Raw genomic sequence first — 12,919 nt, forward strand, 5'->3', positions numbered from 1 at the left:
AAAGGAGGAGAGAAAAGGGGTGAGGCAGAGGATTTTAGTGAAGGAAGACCTGAGGGTCAGTGGGAAATGGTGCCTATGAAGGGGAGGCTGGAGCAAGGTCAAAGAGTGTGGCGCTGGAAAAGCACAGCTGGTCAGGCAGCATCCAAGAAGCAAGAGAGTCAATGTTTCAAGCATAAACCCTTCATCAGGAATGTCTTGTGGAGGGAGCAGGAGAACTTCTTCAAGGTGGGCATCCTTGGAAGAGGCTTCGCAATAAGGTTATAATCAACTAGCAATAAGTGAGGACAGCAGGTGCTGGAGATTAGAGTCAAAAAGTGTGGTGCTGCAAAAGCACAACCGGTCAGGCAGCATCCGAGGAGCAGGAGAATCGATGTTTCAAGAAAAGCTCTTCATCAGGAGGCATAAACAAGAGGCTAACATTGGAGACCGCAGGTTCTCAGAGGATTGTGGTTATGAGGAGGAGAAAGGCAAGAAGTGATGGAGTAATTGCAGTCTGAGACACAATAGCAGTCATCAGTGCTGCACTGAAGCGCCCAGTCCAGATCATTTAATTCTTTCTCAGTCCAGAACTTAACGTAACTAAAAAGAGACATGGAATTGAAGCTTTTCATCTTACACTCATTAGGAATGAAATGCAAGAAAAAATTGTTGATCTTCCAGTGCAAAGAGTTGACCTCGACTGAGTGTTGCAGGCTGATACATTCCATGGTCCAGGACTACGTGCTGTGGGACACACTTGGGGACACACAAAACGCAGTGGGAAAAGACCATTGTCTGAGGCCTTCCTGCCAAATTTGAATGGGGGTCCATTCAGTTATTGGACCCTGCTGGTGCTTCAAATGCATGCAAGTATAGTCTGATTCGAGTAAGGGGTGCCTTTGGTTTGTTGGATAAAATCAAACTCCAATGCTTTTGTTTCCTTGATATGCTACTGTATAGAACTGAACTACGTTTGTGGCTATGTGTAAAGTATATTTTTGAAATTAAGAAAACAATTTATGCAGCATGAGAAGAGGATTGGTTGGACGATAGTTGGTATGGAGATGCAACGGGCTATTCACAGTTAACTGAATAAACCCAAATCAAATAAGATGACTTTGATTGGCTGGGGCATTGCAGCAGGCATTGGCTGTCTCCATAGCCTTTTGTGAATAAAGTAAAATGTGTGGACATGTTCTTTTTATCCAGAAACAACAAATTCCTCTGCATGAATAAAAGATACATATTGCACATTTTCAGAGTTGAGGGCAGTTGAAAACCGCCAATTATGTTTCCAAAAACATGGCAATGACTGTATCGGCGCTGCCTCGTGCTCCCACGAGGAGGTTGAACAGTTCATCAACTTTACTAACACCTTCCATCCCGACCTGAAATTCACCTGGACTGTCTCAGACTCCTCCCTCCCCTTCCTAGACCTTTCCATTTCTATCTCGGGCGACCGACTCAACACAGACATCTATTATAAACCGACTGACTCCCACAGCTACCTGGACTACACCTCCTCCCACCCTGCCCCCTGTAAAAACGCCATCCCATATTCCCAATTCCTTCGTCTCCGCCGCATCTGCTCCCAGGAGGACCAATTCCAACACCGCACAGCCCAGATGGCCTCCTTCTTCAAGGACCGCAGATTCCCCCCAGACGTGATCGACGATGCCCTCCACCGCATCTCCTCCACTTCCCGCTCCTCCGCCCTTGAGCCCCGCTCCTCCAACCGCCACCAAGACAGAACCCCACTGGTTCTCACCTACCACCCCACCAACCTGCGCATACAACGTATTATCCGCCGCCATTTCCGCCACCTCCAAACGGACCCCACCACCAAGGATATATTTCCCTCCCCTCCCCTATCAGCGTTCCGCAAGGACCACTCCCTTCGTGACTCCCTTGTCAGATCCACACCCCCCACCAACCCAACCTCCACCCCCGGCACCTTCCCCTGCAACCGCAGGAAATGTAAAACTTGCGCCCACACCTCCACACTCACTTCCCTCCAAGGCCCCAAGGGATCCTTCCATATCCGCCACAAGTTCACCTGTACCTCCACACACATCATCTATTGCATCCGCTGCACCCGATGTGGCCTCCTCTATATTGGTGAGACAGGCCGCTTACTTGCGGAACGCTTCAGAGAACACCTCTGGGCCGCCCGAACCAACCAACCCAATCACCCCGTGGCTCAACACTTTAACTCCCCCTCCCACTCCACCGAGGACATGCAGGTCCTTGGACTCCTCCACCGGCAGAACACAACTACACGACGGCTGGAGGAGGAGCGCCTCATCTTCCGCCTGGGAACCCTCCAACCACAAGGTATGAATTCAGATTTCTCCAGCTTCCTCATTTCCCCTCCCCCCACCTTGTCTCAGTCGGTTCCCTCAACTCAGCACCGCCCTCCTAACCTGCAATCCTCTTCCTGACCTCTCCGCCCCCACCCCACTCCGGCCTATCACCCTCACCTTGACCTCCTTCCACCTATCCCACCTCCATCGCCCCTCCCCCTAGTCCCTCCTCCCTACCTTTTATCTCAGCCTGCTTGGCTCTCTCTCTCTTATTCCTGATGAAGGGCTTATGCTCGAAACGTCGAATTCTCTATTCCTGAGATGCTGCCTAACCTGCTGTGCTTTGACCAGCAACACATTTGCAGCAATGCTCTGACCAATCAAACATATCTTGCCTCAATTGTATTTCACTAATTAATTATGACATTTAACAGTTTCTGCAGCATCTCTACACCAACCAATCAGCAACTTCTTCCTATGGTATAAATTATTGTTTCCTCAGTTGGTTTTTCTTGCGTTTCAGTCCTGAGGAGGGCAAAAAAAAAATTTGACTTCATGACCTGTTTTCGCAATCCCAAGTTTCTTTTTATTTGATCAAATCCCAGAGCAGGTTTTGAACGTGGAAAACAAGGTGCTCCTAATTGAGGTTATGGTGGATGTGAAAATGCTGGTGGATTTCTGGTCTGATCTTAATTAGTCCTCTGATCATGAGCCCCTTTCACATATCTAAAACAGTAAAACATATGATGTAACACATCACTTGAGCTAAACATGGATGTGTGTCTGAATGCGGTTCAATTTTGTTGTGTCTGGTTGTTTAGATTGTAAAGTCCCTATCTCGGCACGTATGAGTTGGGTTAGAAAGGAGGCGAGTTGATGCGGAGACAAATATTGTATGTGGCAGCTTAAGCCTGAAAGGAAAATGTTTGGAATGAAAACAAACAGAACAGCCGATAATATGACTGTGCCATATGAAGCGTCTCACAAACATGTGGATCAACACATAGGAAACTGGACAAACAGAGGGAGTGTCACTGTAGAATGGAGAAGTCAAAACAGAATAATAGAAGGGAGGGGTGGAGTTTACAAATTGGCAGCTGTATAGGGCATTGGTAAGGCCACACCTGGAGTACTGTGTACAGCTTTGGTCTCTTTACTTGAGAAAAGATGCACTGGCACTGAAGGGGGAGCAGAGGAGGTTCACTATGTTGATTCAGGAGTTGAGGGGGTTGGCTTATGAGGAGTGACTGAGTGAACTGGGACTATACTCATTGGAATTTAGAAGAATAGCAAGGGTAGATCTCATAGAAGCATATAAAATTATAAAGGGAAGAGATAAAATAAGACAGAAGCAGGGAGGTTGTTTCTTGTGACAGGTGAAACTAAAACAAGGGGGCATAACCTCAAAATAAGGGGAAGCAGATTTAGGACTGAGTTAAGGAGGAACATCTTCTCCCAAAGGGTTGTAAATCTATAGAATTTCCTGCCCAGTGAAGCAGTTAATGCTTTGAACAGTAAAACTTAAGGGTTATGGTGAGTGTGCGTGTAAGTGAAGCTGAGTCCACGATAAGATCAACCATGATCTTATTGAATAGCAGAGAAAGCCCAAGGGGGGCAAATGGCCTACTCTTGCTCCCATTTCTTGTGTCAGGCCAAGTTAATGTGCTGAATTTGAGACTAAGACAGGGAAACGAGGGATTCAAATGCCCTATGGTCTGGGATCTGAAGTGGAAGAAAGAGTGACCTATACTCACACTGAGCTTCAAGGTTGAAATCCAGATTTATAATACATTTCCAAGAATGAACTATTTTGAATATTATGTAAACCATAAGTATAGATGGAAGATGACTATTGTGGCATGCTTTGATATAGCAGTTAGGGCTTTAAAATGAAATAAAGAGTCAAATTAGTATTTGGATATTTGATCTGAAAACATACAGGGTATCATATGAGAGGCGACGTGATATCAAATGCCTGCTTTGGAAAGCAAACTATCAGTTTATATTATGCAGTGTAAATTACTTACGAAAGAGAAAATTTCCCTCCATTTAATTGTCAGCAGTAGCCATCTCCTAAATTGCAAACTCCAGACCCTGAAGTTTACAGCTTCTCAAAACTAAAACATGACGCAATGCTGATGTGATTTCAGAGAACTGTAGACTTCTACTTTTGTACCTCTGTTTAAAATGAAGTGAGGGATGGATCAGATAATTAGCAAGTGTAGCCGTGGTAGTGGAATCAATTCTGACATCCAGAATAAACAAACCATTGCTTACAAAGGCATGGAGCAATCAAGGATAATGGCTTGTTGATGTTTGTTAAGGGGAAGATTGTGTCCAACTAACTTGATGGAGTATTTTTGAGGAGATCACAAGGTGAGGGTAATGCAAAAATTGTGGTCTACATGGATTTTAATACAGCTTTTGACAAAGTTCTACATGGTAGGCTGGTTTTAAAAAAGCAGCTCATGGGATCCAGGGGAATATAGCAAGCTGAATCAAAATACTCAGTGACAGGAAACAAACAGCAATGATAGGTGGGTGTTTTTCTACTGGAAGGCTGTTTTCAGTGGGGTTCCATAGGGGTTAAGACTATGTCCTTTGTTTTTTTTTGTGGCATATATCAAAGATGTTTGCACATAACATAAAAATTGGTTACATGGTTGATTGTGAAGAGGAAAACTGGAAATTGTAGCAAGATATTAAGCGACTGGTCAGATGTCGCAAATGGAATTTGACCCAGAAACCTGGAACACATTTAAAAAGGTGTCTGGATAAGGACCTTAAATCTTATAACCTCCAGGGATATGGTCGAAAATGGGATTAGACTGGATGGTTCATTTTACTTTACTGGAGACAGACATGATGGGCAGAGTGGATTCTGGATTAGTGGTGCTGGAAGAGCACAGCAGTTCAGGCAGCGTCTAAGGAGCAGCGAAATCAATGTTTCGGGCAAAAGCCCTTCATCAGGAATAAAGGCAGAGTGGCCCATTTGTTTTTCACATTTACTAAATATACAAAAAGGAGAGAACTGGTTCTTAGGAAGGCCAACACAATGGGGTTAATGGCCACTTTCTGTCCTGTAACATTTCTATGATTATATTCAATTTTGAATAAATGTGAGAAACCTTTCCAAACTCTGTAGCTCACTGAATTTAAATAGGCAAGTTCAATGGTTAAATGACTGAGAACATTAGATAATAATTTAGCACATGAAGGAGTGTGATGCTGATAAATTCAAAGTGAACGCATCTAGTTAAGTTTATAACTTAGCTTGTGTATTTAGTCACAAAATTATTTTTTAATTACACAGGGACGTAGTGACGCTGTTTCAATATAGCTTCTGTGGTTTTGTGTTTTGTAACCACGAGGTTCACAGAGACAAAAAAAATTGAAAGGATCTATCAGGCGTGTTAATGTAAAAATAAAATCCCAAGGGCATTTTGGAGGAGGTGCAGGATTGTTCTTCCTGATGTACTGACCAATATTTATCCATCAGTTGATAACACTATGAAATAACAGAGGGCTGGTCATTTTCTCAGTGCTGTTGGTGAAAGCTTGCTGTGTGCTAATTGGTCGCCGTTCTGCTCTATAGTACAATGATGACTGCACTGCAAAGGCACTTCATTCGCTGCAAATAGCTTTGGGTCATCTCAAGGCCATTGGAGACATCTTGATACAAATCCTTACTTTCTCTTTGTAAAGCCAGCATGTTGCTCTTTCTAAAATGTGTTGACATCTAAAATCCAAAACATTTAAAGTATCCAATAAACAATATGCTTCTTAAAAGTCATGACAAAACTTGTTTCTTTAATCCATTCAGTTAAGGAGTGTAGAAATGAAAAAAAAGAAACACATTCCAGATCTTCTTTTTTAAAAAAAAATTCACGACTCCTTTCAATTTAAGGATTTCACATGGTTCCCGACATGTGCAAGTTGAAAGGAATTTACTGTACTCCGAGGTGTAGTATTACTAGCCACTAATCCACTACAGCCTTAGTACTGTTGCAACATCACTTCATAAATTTAATCTTCCTCCACCCACCTCTGAAAGTCCACACCCTGTACACGAAAGGTGCTTATTATACTAAATAATTATATTGTTAATAATAACTGTTCTTTTCCCAGTAGTCCTGAAACCTCTACTCGGAAAATACATGTGTCAGCAAAATTCAAAATGTTGCCCCCAGACTCTATTGAGAGAAGTCATCTCTACATGATAAAAACTGGCAAAAGAATCTCAGGCTTAGACAAGAGGAAATCAACCGAGGTTCTTTCTGGTAGATGCTATCTGCCCATTCCTTCTGATAGTCAGTGTGGGGTTAGGAAACATTAATCTTAGGTGACCAATCTCCTCTTGGTTGGCAAGCAGCAGGATAATCGAATTCCAATTTTACAGTTGATATTTTTTCTCTTATGATTTTATTGTCATCAGTCCCACACACATTATTATCCATATCACAGAAACACACAGCAAGAATGAAACCATTTAGCCCGTCAGGTTCATTCATGCAACCACACAATCCCCCTTTCATGGACCCTGCAGGTATTTCCTGTTCAGGCACTTATCCAATTCCCTTTCAATGGTTAATACTGAATGTGCGTCTTCATGTGCGTCTTCATGTGCGTAACTGAAAAGGGTTGGAAAAGAAACCACCCAAGAGGCATCGCTACATGAGTGAAATCACTGGTATGAGTGGTAATGAGCTTGACAGGGATCCAACTATAAGGCAAATAGCAATTAGAGACAGGTTGGATCCATTTGAAGACCGGTCACCAATATCTGCAGAGATGGGTGATGGGATCTTTTTATTCATGACAGAGATACAAAATTTGCAGATGATCTATCCGAATGTTAAATCTGTGGCTGATGCTCAGTGTGTTGGGAAATTGGGTTCATGATAGATAAATAATGTGTAATTTGAAAAGGTAGATCGTTGGACATTCAAATGGAATGTACTCTTGAAGTAAAAGTATTAAATTAAAGAAAAAGATCAGTGCATTCTAGACCGTACATCTCTAAAGACATAGGAACAACACTGTGAAGTGGTAGTCAAAGTGATAAACTGCTTTCATAGGACAATTGATAATGAGAGAAGGCATGCTATTCTGTCTTTGTTAAAGATCTTAGTCAGGCCTCACACTGAATCATAAAATTATTTAATTTACAGTGCAGAAGGATACTATAAGGCCCATCATGTCTGTACTCTCCAAAGTCCTCCTCTCCAGCCCTATCTTCATAGCCCTCTAAGTTCATAACTTTCAAATATATATCCAGCTCTTTTGAAACCTGCTATGGAATTAGCCTCCACCACTTTACCAGGCTGCACATTCCAAATATGAACAATTCTCTGAGTAAAGAAGTTTCTCCTCATCTCACTCCTAGCTGCCTTGCTGACAATCCTGAAATTGTGACCCTTAATTACTGAAATATCAATTAGTGGAAACAGAATATCCTTCAGTATCCTGTCAACATTGTTCATAATTTTAAACACCTCAAAAAGGTCACCAATAATCTTTTCTGCTCCCAGGAGAATAAACCCTATTTCTCTGCTCTTCTCTTGTATCTAAAATTCCTCATCCCTGGAATCATTCCAGTAAATCTCCTTTGCATTTTCTCCAGGGCTTTAACATCATTCCTTAAATAAGGTACCCAGAACTGAACTTCAAATGTGGTCTGACCAACAATTAGTTAATTTTATACTCTATACCTCTGTTTATAAACCTAAGAATTCTTCTTAACAATCGTTTTAACTTATCTGACCACCTTCAGAGAATAATGCACACGAGTCCTGAGGTCACTCTTCTGTGTACTCCCCACAAAGTTGTACCATTTAGCCTGTATTGTCTGTCTGCATCTCATTTGAAATCGCTCAGTGTCATCTTCACAACTCACTGCTCTCCCTAACTTATCTTCTGCAAATTTAGAGATTTTGCCTTCAACACCCATCATCAAATTGGTTTTATGAAGTAAGAAAAAGCAAATGTCCCAACATTGATCACAGGGAACCACTTTCAACTCGTCTCCAGTCTAAGAAATGCCCATCTATGCATACCCTCTGTTTTATATCGTGTAGCCAACTTTGAATCCATGCTCCCATCAATCCCAACCATTTCCAATTTGCCTACTAATGTGGCACCTTACTAAGTGCTTTCTGAAAGTTCAAATAGACAACATGCACAGCACTACCCTCAACTATTGCCTGTGTCACCTCATCAAAGAACTTAAATTTGCCTGCTCTTGACAAAGTCATAATGTCTGTGTGGTACTGACTTATTTTTCTCTCAGTATATTTTACCTTATCCCATGTGATGGCCTCCATCGGTTTTCCCATTATTGGTTTGAAGCTGACAGATCTGGAGTTTCCCGTGTCTGATTTTGGTCTTAGGGCCTGCCAGGCTAATTCCAAGCATAAAACATCTTCATTATCCATGAATTTGCAAGTCCAGATTTTAGAGAACAGTACACTTAAAGGTTATTTGGTTGAGGTTTAATAGACTGTGATTCAGTTGACAGTTTGTTTCAACTAAACAGAATAGGAATTGCCAACAGGGAATCACAATTTTATAGTTAGATGGTGACTGAATTCCTGGAGGTGATTCATTCTCTATATCGTGGACTCTAGGAACACACTGCCATCTCATGTAGTTTTCAATTCATTGAATTCTTTAAAGCAGGATTTGACTATTTTCTGGCCAGAGCGGATATATTCATGTTGGCATTGCAGGAAACTCAAGACCAGAGTGATCTCATGGACGGGTTTTGTTTATCTAAATCATTGGTGAGGAACTCCCAAATATTTTCCCCTACAAATTGGCCTGGGCTTTAATGCGATTGTTTGACTTTCCTGGGAGCTGATACGGTTTTGGTATAGTGGAGAATGGGCCACCATTGTGTGAGACAGATGGGATGGAGCAGAGGACCTACACCTGTCCATCATTGCACTTCAATGTGTCCTACCTATTACCTGCCACACTGGGGCGGTTCTCAGGTCTCTTCTGTTGCTCAAGGATTCTTGGACTTTGAATGTGGTTGGCATCAGATTGCAATTTAACTAAAGGGTAGATTTTTTTTACACAGAAGTGGATGCTGAGTTAATGCTTCCTCAGCCCCAAATGATCTGTATTTCTGTCAATATAACACCACCTCAATTAATACAGTCCTACTTTACAAATGTTCAAACACAATGTAATTTGCACAGTGGACCAGTGGTTAGCATTGCTGCTTCACAGCACCAGAGACCTGGGTTCAATTCCCGCCTCAGGCAACTATCTGTGTTGAGTTTGCACATTCTCTCAGTGTCTGCGTGGGTTTCCTCCGGGTGCTCTGGTTTCCTCCCATAGTCCAAAGATGTGCAGGTTAGGTGAATTAGCTGTGCTAAATTGCCCGTGGTGTTAGCTGAAGAGGAGAATGGGTCTGGGTGGGTTGCTCTTCAGAGGATCAGTGTGGACTTGTTGGGCTGAAGTGCCTGCTTCCACACTGTAAGTAATCTAATCTAATCTACATTGAAACAAATAATGAATTAAATAAGTGAAACCAGGTAAATGCTATAGAGGAGGGAAGGAGAATTTTCAGTTAATATAGTGATAGTGGTTTGTAGGGTCTCAAATATAATACTGATGTGGCCAATAGGACTAAAAATCAATTAATAATTTGCATTATCTACAGAACTGTTCCTTTGTACATTCTGTGTTGCAATGTTCCAACTAATCAAAACTATTTGCTAACCAATCAGCAGTTAGCTTTTTCATGCAGTATAAATTGTTATTCTATTTGAAATTTGGCATTCTTGCATCTGTCCTGGTGAGGAATAGAGGCATAGAGTCATAGAGATGCACAGCATGGAAACAGAACCTTCGGTCTAACCCAATCTAGTCCATCTGCCAGCACCCGGCTCATATCCCTCCAAACCCTTCCTATTCATATACCCATCCAAATGCCTCTTAAATGTTGCAATTTTACCAGCCTCCACCACATCCTCTGGCAGCTCATTCCATACACGTACCACCCTCTGCGTGAAAAAGTTGCCCTCTAGGTCTCTTTTATATCTTTCCCCTCTCACCCTAAACTTATGCCTTTTAGTTCTGGACTCCTTGACCCCAGGGAAAAAACTTTGTCTATTTATCCTATCCATGCCCCTCATAATTTTGTGAACCTCTATAAGGTCACCCCTCAGCCTCCGACACTCCAGGGAAAACAGCCCCAACTTGTTCAGCCTCTCCCTGTAGCTCAGCTCCTCCAACCCTTTGCAGCAATACTGAAATCCATGTTTTTAAGAAATATCTTATCCAAAAGTCAGGTTAACGAACTGATATGCTCTTGTCTTAGCATGAGAAAGTCAAAAGTCACATGACCTTAGGTTATAGTCCAACCGAATTATTTGAAATCACAAACTTTCAAAGCACTGCTCCTTTGTCAGGTGAATGTAATCTGACGAAAGAGCAGAAATTGCTTTCTCAATCTGAAAGCTTGTGATTTAAAATAAACCTGTTAGACTATAACCTAGGGTCCTTTGACTTTTGTCTTTGTCTACTCCGGTCTGACACCAGTACCTCCACGCCTTAGCATGAGAAACCAGAGATGAGGGAGACAATGGCTTTTGGAATGATGTGATGCAAGGTGTACTACACAAGCATTTTAATTACTCGAGATGAATTTGCTCTTCATGGAGTTTGAGGGCCAAGTACAACACAGGTTCCTTAAGAACTTTGATGCCAAGCTGAATTTCTGAGCACTGTGCACAGGAGCATTTAAACTTAGGGTACACTAGCCTTGAACCAATTTCAAATTCTGCTTCCCTCCCAGAGTATACCGGTCGCTTCTTATCTTCTGCTTGTCAGCATGCAAAATCCCCAGGCAAATCTGTTCTGACCGACACGCACATTTCAGCATTTTGTTCATGCATAACAGAGTGGAAACAGATTTCGAAGAGTGAGTATTAAGCAATGTATGTTAAAGGCCACACTGGGCCTGTGCTATTGCAGCACTTGTCATACTGAGAATAATCAATGAAAACACCAGTGTTTCTACTATTGAGTGGCATTTTATTATTCAACAGAATTTATTGAATTTTGTCAGCTTGGTGCTATGCTTCCCTTTGAGTCAGAAGGTCACAGGTTCAAGCCTCTCTATGCGACACAAGTACATGATCAGAACTGACAGTTCACTGAAATTCTGGAGGAGTTCTGCAATTCCAAAGCAAGTATTTTCTTTTTGGATTAGATGTTAAAGCAAAGCAACGGTGTGTCTACTCAAGCAAACACAGGGAGTGTATCACGCATTCGGAATATCTGTTAAAATAGAACATGAGTGAGTGACTTCACTGCAGAGAATAAAGAAATCAAAATGTGTTTGCCTTTACGCAAAGGAAGTTAAGAAGAAATTTAATTTGGGGCGGCACGGTGGCACAGTGGTTAGCACTGCTGCCTCACAGCACCTGAGACCCGGGTTCAATTCCCGACTCAGGCGACTGACTGTGTGGAGTTTGCACGTTCTCCCCGTGTCTGCGTGGGTTTCCTCCGGGTGCTCTGGTTTCCTCCCACAGTCCAAAGATGTGCGGGTCAGGTGAATTGGCCATGCTAAATTGCCTGTAGTGTTAGGTAGGGTGGGTTGCGCTTCGGCGGGTCGGTGTGGACTTGTTGGGCCGAAGGGCCTGTTTCCACACTAAGTCTAATCTAATCTAATCTTAACACGGTTGCTTAAAATCAAAAAGGGTGTTGGAAAAGTAAATGAGAAGGATCTGTTTCTGTTGTCAGCAGAGTCAGGAACCAGAGACAACAAATTTAAGGTCATTTAAAAAAGGGTCAAAGATGACAGATGGTAGAATTATCTTTCTCAGATTCTTTTTAGTGGTTACCTCATCAGAGGCTACAGCCTAATTTACAAGGGAACAAGAACAGATCGTGAAGTTGGAGTTTCACAGTTCTTAATTATTAAACCAAATAAACCTCATTGCTCAGTGAAAGTTATACCCAAGCAGTAAATTAATTCCAGTTTGTCACATTTTAAGATTTTTTGATGGTTTTCCAAAGGAAGACGGTGATTTTACAGATCTCATGAGAACGAAAGTCATGGATTGCAGGGTGACTGAGTTTGACCGGAGCTGAAATTTCTGTTTCCCAATGCCAAGTCGAAAAGGAGAGATCAAATCAGTGTTGTGCTTCATGCCGTCCATGGCAGGTTCACACTTGCATCCACGAATATTTATTAGTGTGAAATTTCTTATTATTACATCCTACCATGAAGCCAACAGCGTATCAGGCATGTGTGCTCTGCTCCTCGGCAGCTTGCATGCAGACTTGACATCAGCCAGAATGAGACAGAGTTGGGAGAGCTTGGAAGGAGGGGTGTGCGTGAAGTGTAGTTGGGGGCAGTGAATGTGGGAAATGCCTAGCGTCCTGGGTATAGTTGCAGACAAGGTAAGTGACACAAAGAGGATGGAGAGTATCAGGCTAAAACACAAACCTTACAGTAGCCAATATTTTCAATGTCACCAGAGGCACATGGACTGGACACCAAAGTGACAGGAACACATGTGTATTGAGTGGAATTATGTTTGTGGACAAAGGAGTTGAAAATCTCACTACTAATCAATGGTTGGACGTAGATGTCCTCACCACACTGTCTTCTTTCTCCA

General features: G+C 42.3%; 1 protein-coding gene across 2 annotated transcripts in view; it reads right to left on the bottom strand.

Annotated features, from left to right (window-relative positions):
- The window catches only part of rapgefl1 (Rap guanine nucleotide exchange factor (GEF)-like 1), a 122,567-nt gene that overhangs the window by 103,883 nt on the left and 5,765 nt on the right, over positions 1-12,919 (bottom strand). The window contains exon 1 of one of the 2 annotated variants that reach the window (XM_060848609.1): positions 8,582-8,675. The exons of the other annotated variant lie outside the window; for it this stretch is intronic. The gene's annotated coding sequence lies outside the window, so the exon portion shown is untranslated. Of the gene's footprint in view, positions 1-8,581; positions 8,676-12,919 lie in introns of those variants that run through there. 2 annotated transcript variants of the gene reach the window in all.

This window comes from Hemiscyllium ocellatum, chromosome 32, assembly GCF_020745735.1.
Source record: "Hemiscyllium ocellatum isolate sHemOce1 chromosome 32, sHemOce1.pat.X.cur, whole genome shotgun sequence".
NCBI classification, from domain to species: domain Eukaryota; kingdom Metazoa; phylum Chordata; class Chondrichthyes; order Orectolobiformes; family Hemiscylliidae; genus Hemiscyllium; species Hemiscyllium ocellatum.